The following is a 19,861-nucleotide window of genomic DNA, read 5'->3' on the forward strand; positions in this document are numbered from 1 at the left end:
GTAGAATGGAGAATAGAGAAAAAGGTGCAATATGACACTGACATGGTCTGCTGAGGCTTTCAGTCTTGTTCCAGAGGGTAGGAGCAACCAAGGGAAGATATAAAAGAGAGGAAGAGACAACATGAAGTAGATGAAGTATGGTAATAAATTACCTGTCACAGGGCTACAAATCATCCTAGAAGAGGGATATGGAGGTGTGAATGAACCAGTGATACCATAGAAAGACAGAACTCATGAGCCAATTGGATTCTATCAATAAGTAAAGAGTAACAAGACATCACTGGCTAAGAATGGGAATCCTTAGATTGTGTGCAGGAGTGGGGACACTGAATTCAGTCAGACCTAAGCAGTGGAAGAGTTAAGAAACCAGTGAAGTAGATGGTTGAAGACACAAGCCTCTACTTTAGAATGAGTCTCAAAGACAGAGTTCTAAGTGAAAGAAGCCAGACACCAAGGGTCATGTACTGTGTGATTCTATTGAAATAAAACATCCAGTGATAAATAAATAAATAAATAAATAAATAAATAAATAAAACTTCATGGTGATAATAGAAGCTTGAGAGATGTGGACCTGTTGGCTTTGATTTTTTGAAACTTACTTTAGCCACCACTTATTAGAGGTAGTGGAAAATAAAGGTTAATAGGAAATAGGATTTGTGGGCCTGTTGAGAAATAGTTCTTTGCGGCCATTCCAGTCTTTGTTGTCAGCAGTCCAGTCCTTTAGCAAAACACCAACATGAATCAGTAGCTGCAGTCCAGTCGACTCAGCAATCACCACTCACAAATCAATAAAGAAACTGCAAGCCTCAGCCCAAGTCCATGGAAATGCAAGAAGCCACCAGAATATCATGAAGTTCTTTGGTGAGTTACTCTCTAAGAAGTCAGAACAAGTGAAGATCAGCAATGTGATGTAAGGTGAGCCAGTACAAAACTGTCGTCAGGGAAGACTACCAAGGCAGACCAAAGTGAACCAATGCCAGAGCCTCCTTCCACTATCTTTGGGGTCATATTTCTATTTTTTCTAAACATCATACATCCTCTCACATGTCTGCTTTAGCAAAACATCCTATGAGCTGTGTCTGCATCAGCAAAGCATCTTCTTACCTATGTCTGCTCTGGCAAAACATCATATGACATAACTGCGTTTTAAAAGAAAACAGAAATTTCCAGTTACTGAGAGGGATTTCTAATTGTTCCTTTCTAGAATGGGATAAGTTCTTAAAATCACACAGGATAGTGATTGTACAACCATTGTGAATAATTTTAAATTTTAACAGAGGATGATTTATGTTTGTAAATTCATACACATGTTGGTGCTACATGAGTTACATTTCAATAAAAATGAAATTATGGATACAGAAAAACCAGTAATAACACAGAAGTGATTATTGAATTGATGGATTTAAATGAGTCATCCCAAGAATTGTATGGGTGGGTATGATTTTCCTGTAAAGAACTCAAGATGACCTTAAAAGGAACCAACATGGAAACAAAGTACCACCCTTCCCTTATCTTTGGAAAACTTTAACTCCCCAAATATATTTTAAGCATTTCATAACATATTATGATAATAGGGGATAACATGAGAAGCAGCAGCAACAGAAGCAGGCTAGTAGCATCCAGGACTCATTCTGCCCACATGCTTTGCCCTGGTGCTTTTGGGGATATGCTTTTCAGCTCAATGCACATGTCCAATTGTGGCTAGTAAATTGTAACCTTGCATACATCCTATTTTGATGCAGTGATATATTCATTTAATCATTAATTAGTAATCCCTTCACACTAGGAGTTGTAATCGGCCCCAAGGACTAGTTGTTGTGTATCCTTGGTGTTTAGAATGATCTTCTAGATCCAGTTTAATGTTGGTTTTAAAATAAAATGGTCGATAACTGATTAATTACACAGACTTAGAAATTGAGTGGATAGACTTCTTAAGGCTATAATTCTGTTTAGCAAGTGTTTATTAAGCATTAGAACTGTGGACTTTGCCCCATCTTCCATGCCTGGACATTAGAAAATGTCTGAAGACAGTTTTAGTTGACAAAGATCAGAGAATTGGCCATTCCATATAGTGATTGAAGCCAGAGATGCTATTACAGATCCAACAATGCATAGCACAGCTATCCACCATGAATTACTCAACCCATGCTATTCATAATGGCAATGTTAAGAAAGCTGTCTTAGTGTTGGCACATAACAACTATAAAGAGAGAGAGAGAGTGTGTGTGTGTGTGTTTTAGAATGCTATGTGACTTAATCAAATGTAATAGTTTGTTGTGATGAAATTAAATTGAGTCAGGACTTCCTCAGACTCTAACCCACGCTTGTTTAACTTCTTCATTAAAATATCAGGACATTCATTCTTAATGCCCCACCTTGTAAAGTGCAGTCATTTGCATTCCACCATTTGCCATTGTGTCTGTGTGCTTTTGCTCTCATGTTCTCTCCAATCATATCACAGATCAGGGAACACCAGAGTTGCCATGTGGAAGAATTGTGACAGCAGTCCCTCCATTGCAGGTCAGAGCAAGATCCTTCAACCTGGGCAACCCAGTCGGCACAGAATGAACACACAGTGACAAATCCTGGGGATTTTTCCTTCTGGTTGTTTAAATTAGAAAGTAAAGGAGTTGGTCAAATGAATTTGTTGCTTGTCAAAGTTTGGCACATCCATAAAAATGTCACCTCATAATATGAATTTTACATGACGATGAAATCAGCCTAATTAATCTGGACCATCTGACCTATAAAACTCCTTCCCAACAGGACTACCCATAAACCCTGGAGCAGTCACAGGATACCTTAGCTGTTTGACTGCCTTCTTCCTAGGGCTTCTGGCTTTCTGGTTATTACATGCTTCTTAGTGAGGAAGAGAGGAAACGTTTAGACCACATGTAAGTATAAACAGTTGGAAGACAGAAATGAGTCCAGTTTTGTGTTCTGTGAAGAGAATTCATCCCCCTGCACCCACAATGAAACACAGTTTCTGCACTTTTAGAAGAAGCAACCTTTCTGACTTCAAGCTCAGTGTCCAAAGGGATTTGAAAACACTGCTCCAGTATTTTATCAACTGACATAAGCTGTGGTGTGAAAGTTGACAGTTGGAAGGCTGAAGTCAAATCCTTCTTTACGAGTAAGCTACATTCCTGAACTTTCCTTCCTCTCAAGAACCACGTGACCAGAGCCTTGTAGCATCGAGAATGGAATAGTAGAAACATAAGCTGTCAACATTTTCTGAGGAAGTAAAACACATTTGCTGTAAGTGTATTAGGCTCCAAGTTTGAAGCATTGGGGTTGTTTAATTTCTCTCTGTTTTCCTTTTGTTTCATCATTGCTCACATGACTATCAGTTATTTATTATATTGCTTTATAAATAAAACTTGAAAAATAAAATGAAGACTAGATGATTCTACTGACAAGAAGGTGTGTTCAGAGCCCAAAGAAACTGGAAGCCGATTGCTTACACACATAAACACATTGTACACGAATATATGTGGCAGGAATTTCCCTGTCCAATTACATTAAAGTATTAGTGAAGCAGGAAGCCTGTGATTGGATAGGGAAAGGGGAGGCAGAGCTAAGAGTTACAGAGACAGAGGTCTCAAGAGAGAAAGGTGGAGCCAAGATGGAGGCGGGCAAGCAGGATGATTTAGAACCAGCATAGCTGTAAATAACCACAGGTAGATGTTTTTAATATAGGGATAAAATAATTGGGATAACTTGTCTAATCTAGGTGGGCAGCTTGTATCATTATCATTTGTCTCTGAAATTATTGTGTGGGCATCTTGTGATTTGAGAATTGTTAATATATAAACCTGACTGGTTAATTATAAGCTTCAAGAGTTCTTGTTTTACTGGGTTACTGGAATGTGGGCCCGCAGACCAGGAGGGTTATGGCTGAGAGGGTACTGGTGGCACTGAGGCTGTGAACCGGAGCTGGGAAGGCTGCAATTGGTCGCTGCTTTGGGGCTAGCAGTGGAGGCAGCAGAGTTGGCAGGTGAAGAGTTGGCAGCAGGAGACAGGAAGCCTGTCGTACTCTTTTCTATATCTCCCGCAAGGTATGTATTCAGAAATTAGTTGCTAAATATACTTTAAGTTAAATCCAAACTTCCATGCCAACCTACTTAAATGAACCAACAAATCTGAAGTACTTTTAGATGAGAGAAACCCTAAGATACTTTTTGCATTATTCATTCATTGATCCAAAACAATTCAAGAACTTGGTAAATTCTTGAAAATGAAAGATAAAGCAATATAAATCCTATTCGTGAAGAGGATATCATTTTTGTTTGGAAAACATATATAAAATAGGTAATTACAATTGTTCCTCTGTATCCATGGATTCATTATTCATGGACTCAATCCACTGTGCACAATAAATATTTGAAAAAGAAAATTTCACCTCTACTTACTAGATACAGACTTTTGTTTTCCTTTAAATATATGTGTGCGTGTTTTATTTATATATATCATATATATATAATGTAAAATACACATGTCTAGAGATGATGAAGCATGCAATGTTGCATGGGCTCGATGAAAATATTACATTTTACCTAAAAGACTTAAGCATCTGTGGATTTTTGTGTCTTGGAGAGGGATCCTAGAAACAATTCCCATGGATACTGAGAAACAATTGTATGGTGTGAAGTAAGAAAAGAACAGTGAAATAAAATACTTCTGCTACCCTCCCAGCTCACAGGATGAAGCTCACAGCACATCATCACACAGAACCATTTATGGTTTGGCTGATCACACTGTCTGATTCTTTCCAACAGAATCCATTTGCTTCTGCCAAAATGATCTGTTGCTACTGCTGTTGCTCATAACTTTACCCTGAAGCTGGAATTTGTTTCCCCTTTCTCTAATCAACAGTTGGCCTTTAAAATCCATCCCAAGCATTATTTTTGTAGAAAACATTCCATGGATAGTGTGACCTATATAGCCTGGGCTTTATGTGTTATATATACATTTGTCTTAGTCAGTGTTCTATTGCTATGAAGAGGTACCATGATCAAACCAACTCTTATTTTTAAAAAAAAAAAAAATAATAATTGAAGACTTTCTTAACATTTCAGAGGTTTAGTCCATCATCATCATGGTGGGAAGCATGATGAACCACAGGCAGACATGGTGCTGGAGAAGTAGCTGAAAGCTACATCCTCATCCACTGGCCAAGAGGAAGACTCTGGGCTTGGCATGGGCTTTTAAAACCTCAAAGCCCACCCCTAGTGACGCACTTCCTCAACAAGGCCACAGTTCCCAATCCTTTCAACTAGTGCCACATACTTGTGACCAAACATTCAAATCTATGAGCCTATGGGACCATTCTCATTCAAACCCCCACTATGCTGCACAATACTATTTCATTTGTCTCTCTAGCTAATTCCTGAACACTATGAACAGTGGGTGGATTTAAAAAATAAGGAAAGCCAGGCAGTGGTGGTGCACGCCTTTAATCCCAGCACTTGGGAGGCAGAGGCAGGCAGATTTCTGAGTTCAAGGCTAGCCTGGTCTACAGAGTGAGTTCCAGGACAGCCAGGGCTACACAGAGAAACCCTGTCTCGGAAAAAAAAAAAAAAGGAAGTGGAGTGAGATTTCATACATTATTAAAGTTGTATCTAAAACATAGTATGGGGTTGGAGATGCTATTCAGTTGTGGAACAAGTGTCTGGCTCTAGGTTCGATCCCAAGCACAAGGAAGAAAAAAAGGAAGGAAGGAAGGAAGGAAGGAAGGAAGGAAGGAAGGAAGGAAGGAAGGAAGGAAAAAGGAAGGGAAGAAAGAAGAAAGAAAGATTGGAATGAAGGAGGAAAGGACAATAAAAAGAGAGAGAAGAGAGAAAAAGGGAGAGAGGAACTGTTTAAGGCAGGTATGGGTGGGGCATCTACCTAGAATTGGAGCTACTCCTAAGGATGAGGCATTAGGATGCCTAGTTCAATATATAAAAACTCTATCCAAAGAAACATGTAAAACATGGTAGAGTTTGTTCACTTGGATGTCAGAAAGGTACCTTTTCTCCTACTTCCAGATTGATGGAATGAGGGGAAGAGCCTACAAGCAAGGTAGAGGCAAGTATGAAGCAGACCTTGCACTTCCGCACTTGCAAACCTTTGCTAGATGCTATAGGTTACACAAGCTGCCTTGCTAATGCCTCATGAATACTCACAACAGCCCAGAGCAAAAATCATCTATGTGGTGGGTGTTGCACTTGTGTATTGGAACCAGGGAAGTGTGGAATAAAATGCAAATTGGGTGCCATACTCTGGACAGGTGGTTCTGAGTAGGAAGATTTCCAACCCTCATTTGAAAATGACACAATGACATGAAGCCAATGGCCCCTAAGCACCCTACCACTGCAAGGGAGTCCTTCACTGGGAAACATTGCCATGTTGAGGTGCCATTCAGAGTCAGGCTAAGGATTTGGAACATTCTTCTGCTGTGCATGGGAAGTGCATAGAGATATATGGAAAACATGATGCTTGCCGCTCAGTCCTTTGCACAGTGCTGTGGCCATTGCCCTAGGAAACCCTATCCAGAGCAGCAACAAAAACAGAATTCTCACTTCTGCAGTACAAGTGGAAATCAGAAAACACTAGCCAAGAAGGTCTTTGGAAATTTGTAGCGTGCATGGTATTTTCTCTGCTCCAGAGCTGCTGTGTAAACAGATTGAAGCCCCACAGAAGTCCTTTACCACCCTCTTTAAGCTTTTCTGAAAGATGGAACTTGCCACTAAAAGGAAAAAAAGTAAAGACCTGCTTGATTCTGAGTTGAGAATAAAATTAAAAGACTTTTCATCATTTTTGGAAAAGATTTCAGAAAAGCCACGGTTCGCAAAGAGTGCACCATAAGGCAGGTGTTAGAAGTCTAGCCCCACTTCAGGAGTGTCACACAGGATACGAGGATTTTTGCCTTTCCTAGCAGTCCCAAATACCCTGCCAGGAAATGCAGTCCTGAGTTTTCAAGTGAACATCCTAACAATATTTCAAGCCTCTGCCGGATAAAGAACAGGGCTTTCATGTTTCTGCAGGAACTGTAGGCTGAGCTTTGGCTGGAGGCAAAGCACTGTCTTGGGTCTCTGCACTTAACCGTGGAAACTTGCAAAGTAATAGCTTCGTTCCTCTAACTTATGACTCAGAAAATGGGTCTGAACATGAGAAGCAAGAGGATAATTTAGTAATTTGGCCATTTTGGTAGACAAATTTATACCCCTGAATGGCCCTGATGGCCCATTTTGTGGAACGCTGAGAGGTAATATAAACCTCACACATCTGCATACCACACATACCTAATGTTCCACCTGGGGACCAGCAAATGGCAGGCACTCTATTCTGGACCTTAAACCACAGAGTCAAGTTTGCATTTACATTTGCCTAAATGATCAGATTCTGTTTTCAACCCTGTTCCTTCTTTATATCACCTGCTGGTGCATACTTACTTACCTGAGTTTGAAAATGTGTAAATGATGTCCTTTTATACCCCGCCCCCATCCCTGTAACAGCAGCTGGCTTAGCCAACTGCAAAATATCATGCATTAATGACTTCCATTGGAGGGAGTAGAGTAGGATTATCTTATGAGCCACATTTTCTGTTTAGGGCTCTTTCAATTACAGGCTTCTAGTCTCTTTAAAAACACCAATATAACAGTTACACTTCTGTGATTCCAAGTGTAACACACTGAGGAGTCATATCTTTATTCAGAAGTTCAAAACCAGAAAAGAATGTAGAGAAAAGGGAGTGGACATTGGTTTGGATCCAGTTACTTAATTACATTAAGATAAGAAAGAAAAATGTAGTTACATTTGAATTTCAGATACACAGCATTTTAGTATCAAATATTCTCTATGCAATGTTTGTATAAGTGTTGTATGGCACCTTAGACTCAAAAAATTATTCATTGTACATCTGCAATTCAAATTGAATAGAGAGCTTGTGTCTTTGTTTACTAAATCTGGTGACCCTTCTCATGATGGAAAATGGATGAGCAGAGATAGCCATTCGATTCTCAAATTTCACTGCATTACAAATGAACAATCATGCCGCTACTAATGACAGCAAAGTCACAGCGTTTCCAAATTTATATTTAGCTTGGAGGTAAATTTGGTTGGTTATGTTTGAACATGTCTGTGGAGTTCATATCACTAAATATTGTCATGTGGCTACAGAAAACATTGCTCAAGATTTGTCCATTGACTTTAGCCTCAAATCTGACTCTTTTCCAATTATCTCTGCAATAAATAAATATAGCCTCTTCTCAACCTAAGAGGAAGCAGAAACCTAAGCTGGAGGTGCCTGTTTACCAGCCTTTCTAGAATTTATAGCTGAATTAAATTCTTAAGTAGTAAATGGGAATTTTCTCCATGTAAGGTCTGGTCCAAGTAGATAAGTAGATTGTGAGTAGTCTGGACATCAATCAGAATAGAGGACCACAATTGCCTGTGTGAATTTGGAAGCAAAAGAATAAAAGATATCCTATGGGTACTTTGAAATTTTAATATCTTGCAAAAATGAAGTGTTAGCTTTGGTCTTCAGTGATGCACCAAGGAGCTTTGTGCTTCTAAATAGAGCAGCAGTAAAAATTTTATCACCTACCAGAGACTCAGTGTGGTTTCCTCTCTTATTATGTGCTAGTTGGTTTGTAGGGAATCACAAAACAGCATTCATGAAAAGCAGCAAGTACTGTTTTTTAAATCTTTCCTGAAAACCCTGAAGATGGATGTAAATACCGAGATGCCAGATCCATGAAGCAAGAGTACTTAGACCAGGATACCATATTGTCACAAGTTCTGCCTCTTGAGCCTAGAAGCTATAGCCGGTGCAAAAGCACAAGAATTGTCTATGTTTCTATAGTACTATGATACATATCCAAGCCAATTAAACAGGATTAAATCAACAAAGCTACCTAGATGGTATTTACTAGCCATACCCTACAACCTAACGGGGTACATACAAAGCATAGAAACACCTTTGTGTTTCTATGTCCATTGCAAGAACTTCTGTAATATAAACTGTAATGTAAAATTGATCAATTTTCATGTGATGTTTGCATTTGTTGGAAGCAGATTCTGCTGAGTAAGGATGTTGAGCATTTCTTTAAGTGTTTCTTGGCTATTTGAGATTCCTCTGTTGATACTTCTCTTTGATCATCTCTCTGCTCATCCATGTGTAGGGCCAAGCCATACCTCTGGCTCTGAAGAAAGCTGGACTAAAACCCAGAAATCTTACAATGAAGTTATATGATATACAGAACTGGAGTGTGGGGATTTTGTGAATAATATGCTAGAGAAACCACATTTCCTGAAACATCCAGAGATGAGAAAAGAGCCTGGAAAGCAAGTGATTGGAACCAATGGGACCAAATAAACTCAACACATGCAAGGATGACATTACCATCCCACAATGTTGATTGGCACCTTAATGATGTGTTTATAAAAAGATAAAGAGATAAAGAGAATATGTTCTGTGGGTGTGTGGCGAGGTATGGGGGAAGGGGATATCTCAGCCAGCTCATGCAGAGGTATCTCTTCCTCTGAATAGAATAGAGTTTATTCAGGGCATGAGAGGGGAGCCAGGAGGGTAGTAGAGGCAGAGAGAGAGAGAGAAAGAGAGGAGGGAGGGGAGGGGAGGGGATGGGATGGGAGGGGAGGGGAGGGGAGGGGAGGGGAGGGGAAGGAGAGAAGAGAAGTAGAGGCTGGCCATGACCCCATGGAGAGAGGGGTAAGGCAAGAGTGGATGGGGGAGGGGACAGAGAGAAGCTAGAGGAAAGAGGTCAAGAGATCAAGAGAGGGAGGAGGGGGCAAGCAGCCCCTTTTATAGTGGGCCAGGCTTACCTGGTTATTGCCAGGTAATTGTGGGGAGGAGCATACCAGGCTGTTGCCAGGTAACTGTGGAGGTGGAGTTTAGACAGAATACTAACAGATGTAACTGGAAAAATACTACACTTTAAAATACACATCAAAACAGAGTAGAGGTCAAAATAAACTTCCCGCTGTTCAAATATATACCCCAGATTAATGGAATTCAGAAATTTTAGTAAGGTTTTAATGAATTATATTTATATATCTACAAATCTACCAGGACTTCTACCACACACATTTACCCCTACCACCCAATTATCTATAAATTTAAGCATAGCAATACCGTTGTGAGCCAGAGCTATGATTCTAGGGTTTCAACATAAATTAAAAAAACTCATTAGCCCATTTCCTCCCACAAGGAACTCCTATTTCTCTAATTCCTATACTAATAATTATTGAAACAATCAGCCTATTTATTCAACCTATAGCACTAGCAGTCCGACTAACAGCTAATATCACCACAGGCCATCTACTAATACACCTAATCGGAGGGGCTACCTTAGTACTAATAAATATCAGCCCACCAACCGCCACCATTACATTTGTTATCTTACTTCTACTTACCAGTCTAGAATTCGCTGTAGCTTCAGTTACTGATTCCTTTCTGAGCTATTGGCACAGACATGAGAGATTCCACCTTCAACTCTCAGGCCTTTAGTTTGAAGAAGAAACTCTGCCATTTGAATATTTGAGACACAATTTAAAAGTGGATTTTAAAAGAACTCTGTCAGAAAAGGACCCGACCTGGGAGTTAAATTAGGCAATTTGCTAATCTTAGCTTTGTCTGGGAAAATAAGGACAAATCTATCCTGTTAATCCTCGGGATTTATCAGCAGGGTGTCTTACTGGGTATTCAAAAGCCTGGTATCGGAAAATGCAGTGTAGAAAATTCTAAGATAAAATAATTTTATACTTTGACTTTCAACATTTAAAAATAAAACTATAGGACTCAAAAATAAATAAGAAATTTTTGTAAATTATAAATGATGACATCTGGAAATATAATAAAGTCCTACAACCAAGATCAGCTCCACTCAGCCTATCAGGGTATATACAAAGCATAGAGACACCTTTGTGTGGCATGGCCCATTGTGAGAACTTCTGTAATATAAACTGTAATATGAAATTGATCGATTTTTCTGTGATGTTTGCACTTGTTGGAAGCAGATTCTGCTGACTAAGGATGCTGAGCATTTCTTTAAGTGCTTCTTGGCCATTTGAGATTCCTCTGTTGATAATTCTTTGTTTAACTCTGTACCCCACTTTTTATTTGGGTTTTTTGGAGTCTAACTTCTTGAGTTCTTTATTTATTTTGGATTTTAGCCCTCTGTCAGATGTAGGGTTAATGAAGATCTTTTCCCAATCTGTAGGTTGCCGTTTCGTCCTGTTGACAGTGTCCTTTGGTGTTCTGTTCAGGAAGTTGTCTCCTGTGCCAATGTGTTCAAGGCTATTTCCCACTTTTTCTTCTATTAGGTTTAGAGTATCTGGTTTTATGTTGAGGTCCTTGGTCCTCCTGGACTTGAGTTTTGTGCAGGGTAATAGATATGAATCTATTTGCATTCTTCTACACACAGACATCCAGTTAGACCACCAACATTTGTTTATTTTTTCCATTGTATATTTTTGGCTTTTTTGTCTAAGATCAAGTGTCCATAGGTGTGTTGGGTTTATTTCTGGGTCTTCAGTTCTGTTTCATTGACTGATCTGTCTCTGTACCAATACTATGCAGTTTTTATTACTACTGCTCTATTGCTCTGTAGTACAGCTTGAGATTAGGAATGGTGATTCCTCCAGAGATTGCAAATCAAAACAACCCTGAGATTCCACTTTATAACAATCAGAATGGTTAAGATAAAAAAAAAAAAAAAAAAAAAAAAAAACCCTCAAAGGACAGCACATGATGGCAAGGATATGGAGAAAGGGAAATACTCCTTCATTGCTGGTGGAATTACAAACTAGTACTAGCAGTCTAGAAATTAGTCTGTCAGTTTCTCAAAAAATTGGAAATAGTTCTACCTGAAGAACCAGCTATACCAGTCCTGGGTATATACCCAAAAGATGCCCCACCATATCACAAGGACATGTGCTCTACTATGTTTATATCATGTTTATTCATAATAGCCAGAAACTGGAAACAATCCAGATGTTCCTTAACCAAAGAATAGATACAGAAAATGTGGTTCATTTACACAATGAAATCCTATTCAGCTATTTAAAACATCATGAATTTTGCAGGCAAAAGGATGGAACAAGAAAATATCATTCTTAGTGAGGTAACCCAGACACAAAAGGACAGGTTTGGTATGTTCTCATTGATAAGTGGATATTAAACATAAAGTACAGCAGACACATGATACATTCCACAGACCCAAAGAAGTTAAACAAGAAGGAAGGCCCGCCCATGTGAGGATGCTTAACTTAGAAGGGGAAACAAAATAGTCATAGAAGGCAGAGAGTGGGGGGAACTGAGTGGGAAAGGGGAGGGGATGGAAAGACAGGATCAGGTATGGAGAAAACAGGAGAGATTCCCAGAGGGCCAGGAAAATGAATGGAAATCTGTAGCTGCCTGGGGTGGGGTGTGGGAAGGGTGGGGAGAAGTGGAAGTCCCAAAGATCTAGGATAAGCAGGTTTTCAGGAGTCAGTTGGGGGACCTTAGCCAAGATGCCTAATAGTGGGGACATGGAACCTGAAGAGACCACCTCCTGTAGCTAGGCAGGACCCCCAGTGGAGGGATAAAAAGACACCAACCCACCCACAAAACTTTCGACCCCAAAATTTGTTCTGTCTAAAAGAAATGCAGGGATGGAGCAGAGACTAAAGGAAAAGCCAACCAATAACTGTCTCAACTTGAAATACAGCCCAGAGACAAGCACCAGTCCCTGACATTATTAAAGATACTGTTATGCTTGTAGTCAGGAGACTAGCATAATTGTCCTCTGAGAGGCTGTACCCAGCAGCTGACTGAAACAGATGCAGATACCCACAGTCAAATATTGGATGAAATCGGGGACCTTATAGAAGAGTTGGGGAAAGAATTGAAGGCTCAGAAGGGGAAAGGAATCCCACAGGAAAACCAACAAAGTTGACTAACCTGGAGCTCTAGGAGCTTTCAGAAACTGAGCCAGCAACCAGAGAACACACATGGGCTGGAATCAGCCCTCAGCACATATGCAACAGACATGTAGCTCAGTCTTTATGACTGCCTTGTCTGGCTTCAATACGAGAGGATGCATCTAATCTGACAGAGGTTTGATGTGCCAGGAAGGGGTGATACCTGAGGGTGGGGGCACTCTCTCAGAAGAGAAGGGGAAGGGGATGGGAAGAGGGACTCTATGAAGGGGGATCTGAGTGGGGGAGCAGCATTTTAGATGTAAACAAACAAATAAATAGAAAACAGATTCTGAGAGTGGAGAGGGCTCTGTTATCCCAGGCTCAAGCATGGCTATTTCAAGTGTCCTCTAAAACTCTCTATCCTGGGACAGGCTGCCTCCTCCTTCCCCCGTGGCTCTGTAACAGGGCAAAAGGGGAATAGACCAGAGAGCTAAGGATATTAAAAAACACTGTACTCTTGAGAACAGCTAGAAGGTAATTCATTTCAGCAGAAGTTACTGCTGTTTCTCTCATGGTGTAAAAACAATTTTGTTGAGAACCAGAAGGCAGGAGCTTCTCCACAGAGAGAAAGCTATGAGCCCAGATAGATGCTTTTTGCTGGACTTACCCAGTTGTTTCTGTTAGATGGCATAAGCACCCAGTTTTATAATGTTCTGCTAACACCTACTTGCTCTTTCTTTGGAAGCCTCTCTTTAAGAGGACACTCTGTTCCAACAGGTCTCTCAGTTTCAAACTCCAGCTGGCTGCCTTTATGGGGCTACTCTAATTGACTTTTGCTTGTTGTAAGTGACTGACTTGATATCTGCCTTCTTATCTGTTTTTATATCTAGTACTTTCTCATCATTCTTTTATTTTTGCTTGTTGTATATTTAATAAACTCACTCATTCAAAACTGGAAATATAACCATCATAGATCATTCTCTGTGCATAATATCTCTATGATCAGGAAAATGTTTTATTCTGTAAATGGCTTGATTTTATAGGCAGGACATTGGCATTGTCATGATTATTGAGGCATCTCCTGTCTCAATGGTGTGTAAAATGTTTCCCATCACCTCTAATTGGTTAATAAAGAGCTGATCAGCCAATAGCTGGGCAGGAAAAGAGAGGAGAGAGGAGAGAGGAGAGAGGGAGAGGACAAAGACAGAGAAAGACAGAGACACAGAGACACAGAGAAGGAAATGGACCATGGGGCTTTTCCATGAACAAATCACAAAGGGAGTCGCCAAGAAAACACACATGGACCTGAGTGAGCCAGGGCCAGCCAGGGCAAGACCAAGATGGCAAGTAATGGGATACATGGCTGGGAAGTAGTCCAGCCCAACATACCTGAGTTAGAATAGATTAGTATCTGCCCAGCTTAGTGCTTAAAGGCTTTTAATAAATATAAGCTTCTGTGTCTTTATTCTGAAGCTAAAGCGAGATAGAACAGGCATAGAAAACACCCTGAATTACTTTTACACTCTGTGTCTTGCCAGCAAATTCCCCCATGCCTGACTCTCCCAGAGTTTCCATATATCCCAGAAGTCCCACCTTGTACTTCCTGCCCTTGCCATAGGCCATCAGAATTTTAAGAAACCAATCAGAAGGTACAGAGGGAATGCTTACAAAATATGTTATAGCCATGTGAATAACAATACCAAAATCTGGTCTGTGTTCAACTCCCTTCAGGTACAGAAATCAGCATTTGAAAAATACAAAGTGCAGAGTGCACAACAATATTACCCTAACAGTAAACATGTACATACATGTGCAATACATGCTCCCCGCACACAAACACACACACACACACACACACACAAATGGCCTTCATCTAAGAAAAATCACTGATAAACTAGATCTGCTTCTATTTCAGCACCCAGTGGAAGATAAGCAGAACCATGGACCAATGAATGGTACATCAAGGCCATGGGGAAGAATATAAGTAGAAATATAAGGTGCAAGGAGCGGCAGGTGCACGAAGAAGACGTGTGACATCAGAATGAAATGACATAAGGTAACTAACCTTCTACAAATGGATCCCAAGTCACTTAGAGACCTGGGGCATGTTCTTCAAAGCTCAGTTGTTAGATAATAGTTACCTCCCTACCTGCAAATCTAAGTAAAAAATACTGGGAGTCTCAGCAGGCAAAAAAAAAAAAAGTAAGTAGCAGTAGCCAAAAGAGAATTGAGTGTGTAGTAAACCATGATTGTGATTTGAGAAAGGATGGCTACAGTTTGATCTACAGTGCCACTTGTGTGTCATACAACTCCCTGACACATGTGGCCATAAGGACTTGACAAGTTTCTGGCATCATTACCTTTCTCTCAGAGTGAGGCTGAATTAAGATATATAGATCTACCTAGCCACCCTTAGTTACTACATTAATAAAAATTCATAAAGTGCCTTATTGTAGGCCTTCCATGCTCTCACACTGTAGGGTAATACAATCAAACTATCCCTCAAGCTTTATTCTCTAAAACGTGCTATAATGTACATTGTTTATCCCCTGTATGCTTTGTAGCTGAATTTCTTATCTACAACATTTATAGCTTGGTTCTAAAAGTAAATGCTGCCTCCTACTTGAGATCCAGATTGAATATTGAGTACTAAAGGATACTTGGACTTCATGCAAAAAATGTATCAATAAACTACCACCTCCAAAGATCTACAGCACTTCATCCATACCTCGCCACTTCTGACCTGTACTAAAAAGCTACCTAATTGACTTTTCCACCTGGAAGCCACAGAAACTAATTTTTTTATCAAATACAAGTTTATATAGTCATTTCACATAACTTTGCCAAGCCAAGGAGTGCCATTTGACTTGCATTTATAAAAGGTAAAATATATGCAAGAATTTGATGTCATAAAAAATTTTCTTTCTACCAACAAAAATATAACCAACAAGGGATGTGTAAACCAAGGTGTATTTGGAACCTACACTTCCCTGCTCACTCATCTGTATTTCCTTTTTCGAATCAGTCTTGCTGGTGTTCAGGACTTTTCCTGGCATCTAGTTTTGCATGTGTGTGTCACATGGTTTTCTTCAGTTAGTTTGCTGTGCAGATGAGAAAGTCTTCTGCTCCCCTTGCTTTCTTTTCAGAATTGCTTTGGGGGTACTACCTGGTCTCTGTGCCGAGTTTAGTGACTGGGGTGTTTATTCATGGTTGCCAATCATGCCTAGAACCTGTTTCTCTGTAGTTTGTAAATATCATTTGATCCCCACTGCACCCTCTATCTTGCCTGGCTCCTTTTCAGCTGCAACGCATTTGCTCACTGCTCTGAGGAATGCAATAGAAATCCATTTCAGATCTGTAAGCAGGTGACTTTAAATTAGAACCCTCTACTTTTATTTTTAAGTTCCACTTTTATGCTTCGTTAGTCAAAGGTTTCCAGGTAGTTCTGCAGAAGAGATTGGTTGTCAGGATTAGCTAATGTAATTCTGACAGGGTGAAGATGCTTCTCTACCCCCTCAAAAAGGAAAGAAAACACGAGTGTTCTCACTTCTAATCATGGAGAAGAGTAAACTAGAAAGCATGACTGCTCATCCTGCTCATTCCTTTTCATTATTTCCTTTGGCTCTCTACATTTCATGAGTGGAGTCAGTTCTAGTCTCGCCATTCCACTCAGACCTCTGCACACCCTGACCTCTGGCTGTCCACTTGGAAGGGTTCAGACAAATGCCTTCACCCTGAGTCATGTCAGAGTAAAGTGTCATCTTGGAAGACTCTGTCCTAGTGGGAAATACTGAAAGTACCCATTAATCAAACATAATGGATCTCTAATGGAAGGATTTTAGCCATCACTGACAAGTATGAAGGAAAACAGTTTTGGAGCAAAAGGAAGGTCCCTTGAGCCTTTCAAATTATTGATGTTTCTTAATGTTTATTAATGATTGAATGTTACTTTGATGTATCTATCCTTTCTCCTTTAAAAAATGAGTGTTATGTATGTATTATAAAATACATGGTGTTACAAAAATAGATGATTTAAACCTGGAGATGAGGGTACAGATAATGAAAACAGTTAAGTGAAAAGGTGTCGGCACTAGGAGTTACGTCCAGTGACGATCTGCACAGCCGCAATGACTTAGAACCTCTAAAGTGACCACTGCCCATCCTAAGCCAAACACAAAAGGAAATTGTCACTAGCCACAGATTGACTGAGTTCATTAGGATAAAACACTTGTTCAAAAGGAACTATACTTGGAAGTCTCTGATTCAGCTTCGCGTGGCGCTTACTTGTTTAAAACTAAGAATTAAATTCCTAAATCCACACAGAGATGTATACTTCCTCAACTATTCTTCACAACAGCTCCAAATGGAATTCATCTCAAATGTCTATTAAACTGGCAAACAAACAGTGGTCTGGGCATTCAGTGGATCATTGTCCAGCAATAAAAGAAAAGACAAGTGAGTGTTCAAAATTGGCAACCTTAAGTCTATTGTGATGATTAAAAAGACAAACATGAAAGCAAGCACAAAAGATAGCTCATGATTATCATCACATAATTTTCTAGAAAACACAGACTAATCTATAGTAACAAAAAAAAAAAAAAACCAGATTAGCAGATGCCTGTAGACAGGAATATTTGGAGGAGAGGACTGAGCAGGCTCCGGAGGAAGCTTTGAGAGTGATAGATATGCCCTGTAATTTGATAAAGGCAATGGTTTCCTGGATATACATATCTGTCAAAACCCATTAAATTATACTCTTTGATTGTTTTATTTTTAAAGAAATTAACTTCTAGAACCATTTTTTATAAAAACCTGAAGCTGGACGCAAGTCAAATGGTCATCATCGAGTGAATAAATGCATCAGTGGTGACATATCCACATGCAGTAATGTCACATTCTTCAGCAGTGAGCAAGAACAAAGCAGCTGTCTGTGTGGCACCAGTGAGTCTTAAAATGAGTATGCCAAGGAGATTCTAAATCACAACACTGGCCACAGTGATAGAAGAGGGTGCAGTTGTGGGAACAGAAAGATTCAAAAACCATGAGTGATGGTGTTCATGGGTGTAGATTGTGCCCAAGCCTATTGTCTTAGTCAGAGTTTCTATTCCTGCACAAACATCATGACCAAGAAGAAAACTGGGGAGGAAAAGGTTTACTCTGCTTATACTTCCATGTTGCTGTTCATCACCAAAGGAAGTCAGGATTGGAACTCAAGCAGGTCAGGAAGCAGGAGCTAAATAGAGGCCATGGAGGGATGTTACTTACTGGCTTGATTCCCCTAGCTTGCTCAGGGGAACCCAGGACTACCAGCCCAAGGATGGCACCACTCATAATGGGCCCTCCCCCTTGATCATTAATTGAAAAAAATGCCTTACAGCTAGATCTCATGGAGTCATTTCCTCAACTGAAGCTCCTTTCTCTGTGATAACTGCAGCCTGTGTCAGGTTGACACACAAAACCAGCTAGTACACCTATCTAACTGTGCACTTAGATATTTTGTATTTTATGTTAACAATGTCTTTAATAAAGTTGTTTAAAATAAATATATTTTTCAATTCATATTTCATTTCACTTCATATCTTATTATGTGACAGGGCTTGATGATATGGTTGTGAGCCTAGGCTTTATTGTTTAAGCCATCTCTCTGTCTTAGCCTTTTACCTGTGTCCACTTCAGAGAAATATTCCTTCACCTGTCTGCTTTAGCAAAAATCCTTATCCATGTGTCTGCTTCAGGAAAACACTCCTTCACGTGTTTACCCCAGCCAAACACCATCTAACACAACTGACTTTCCTGACTTTCCAAAGATCTCTTAAATTTTCACTTCACCCAGGCGAGGTGCAAGTCCGTTCTCCTAAGTGCTATAGCCAGTAAGGAAGCAGGGCTAAGTCTCCTGCTCTCGAGCCCTTGGGGACAGTAAATGGTTAGGGATGAAGAGGGGAGGGCATCACTCCACACTCTATCCATTTCATGGCAAATGAGCAGCAGGACCAGCTCTTCCTTGCTCTCTTCCTCAGGGCTGGCTCATTCTTGACCCTTCTACCAGAACCAGCACTACTGTGGTGCCCAGGCAAGGTACAAGGACTGTTCTCCTGACTGTTGCAGCTGGTGAAGGCAAGGGCACCTCCAAAAAGGTATCTCTTGGCTCATTGCCAGAGATATCAAAGTCTCCTATCAATCACATTGGTGATCAAGTTTCAATATGGATATTTTGGAGGAACATAGTCAATTTATGGCAACACCTTGGGTGGGCATACTGTATGTTATCTATTTCCTACTGCATAAGTCATGGACACACAGCTTAGATAGATTACAAGGCAAGAAGACACCACATCGCAGACCATCATGAAGAGACCAGGACAAGCTCTCCCATAGTTGCTGCTGTTAACTGTGTGACTATGTGACTATGTCCATTTAGTAGAATTCTGTTTGTGTGAGTATAAATGCATAGTAACCTTGAAGCCCAAAAGAGCTCTGTTCTCAACATAACTAATAGTGATGCATATTTAACATTGAAAATTTAATTCTGGAGAACTTTTAAGAAAAAATAAACTTTGAAAAGTGAGGACAAGGTTACAAATAAATTAAAATAATTATGATAATGAATTTAGAAAAAATGGTGTAAGGGTTAACATAGCAGCTAAGAGCACTTATGGCCCTTACAAAAGACTAGTATTAGGTTCCCAGCACCCACATGGCTGATCACAACCATCTGCAGCTCCAGTCCTAACGAATGCAGCACTCTTTTCTGACTTACTCAGGCCTGGAATACACACAGTGCACATGCACATGTGCAGAAAACACTCATAAACATAAAAGAGATTTAAAAATTAATAAGATGATGCCTTTTATCTATAAAACCTACAGTGATGTCTTCATTAGGCTTAGAAACACTATGATAAAACACCATAACCAAAAGATAGTTGGGGAGAAAATGGGGGTTGTTTGTTTGTTG

The 19,861-nt window shown here is 40.0% G+C and overlaps 1 long non-coding RNA gene across 1 annotated transcript in view; it reads left to right on the forward strand.

Moving 5' to 3' along the window:
- The first annotated feature begins 3,718 nt into the window (after window positions 1–3,718).
- LOC143443371 (uncharacterized) overlaps window positions 3,719–19,861 on the forward strand; it is a 29,432-nt gene continuing 13,289 nt past the window's right edge. The window contains exons 1-2 of the long non-coding RNA XR_013112307.1: window positions 3,719–4,058; window positions 14,822–14,962. This is a non-coding gene — a long non-coding RNA (uncharacterized LOC143443371). The remainder of the gene's footprint in view (window positions 4,059–14,821; window positions 14,963–19,861) is intronic.

This window comes from Arvicanthis niloticus, chromosome 8, assembly GCF_011762505.2.
Source record: "Arvicanthis niloticus isolate mArvNil1 chromosome 8, mArvNil1.pat.X, whole genome shotgun sequence".
Lineage (NCBI taxonomy): Eukaryota > Metazoa > Chordata > Mammalia > Rodentia > Muridae > Arvicanthis > Arvicanthis niloticus.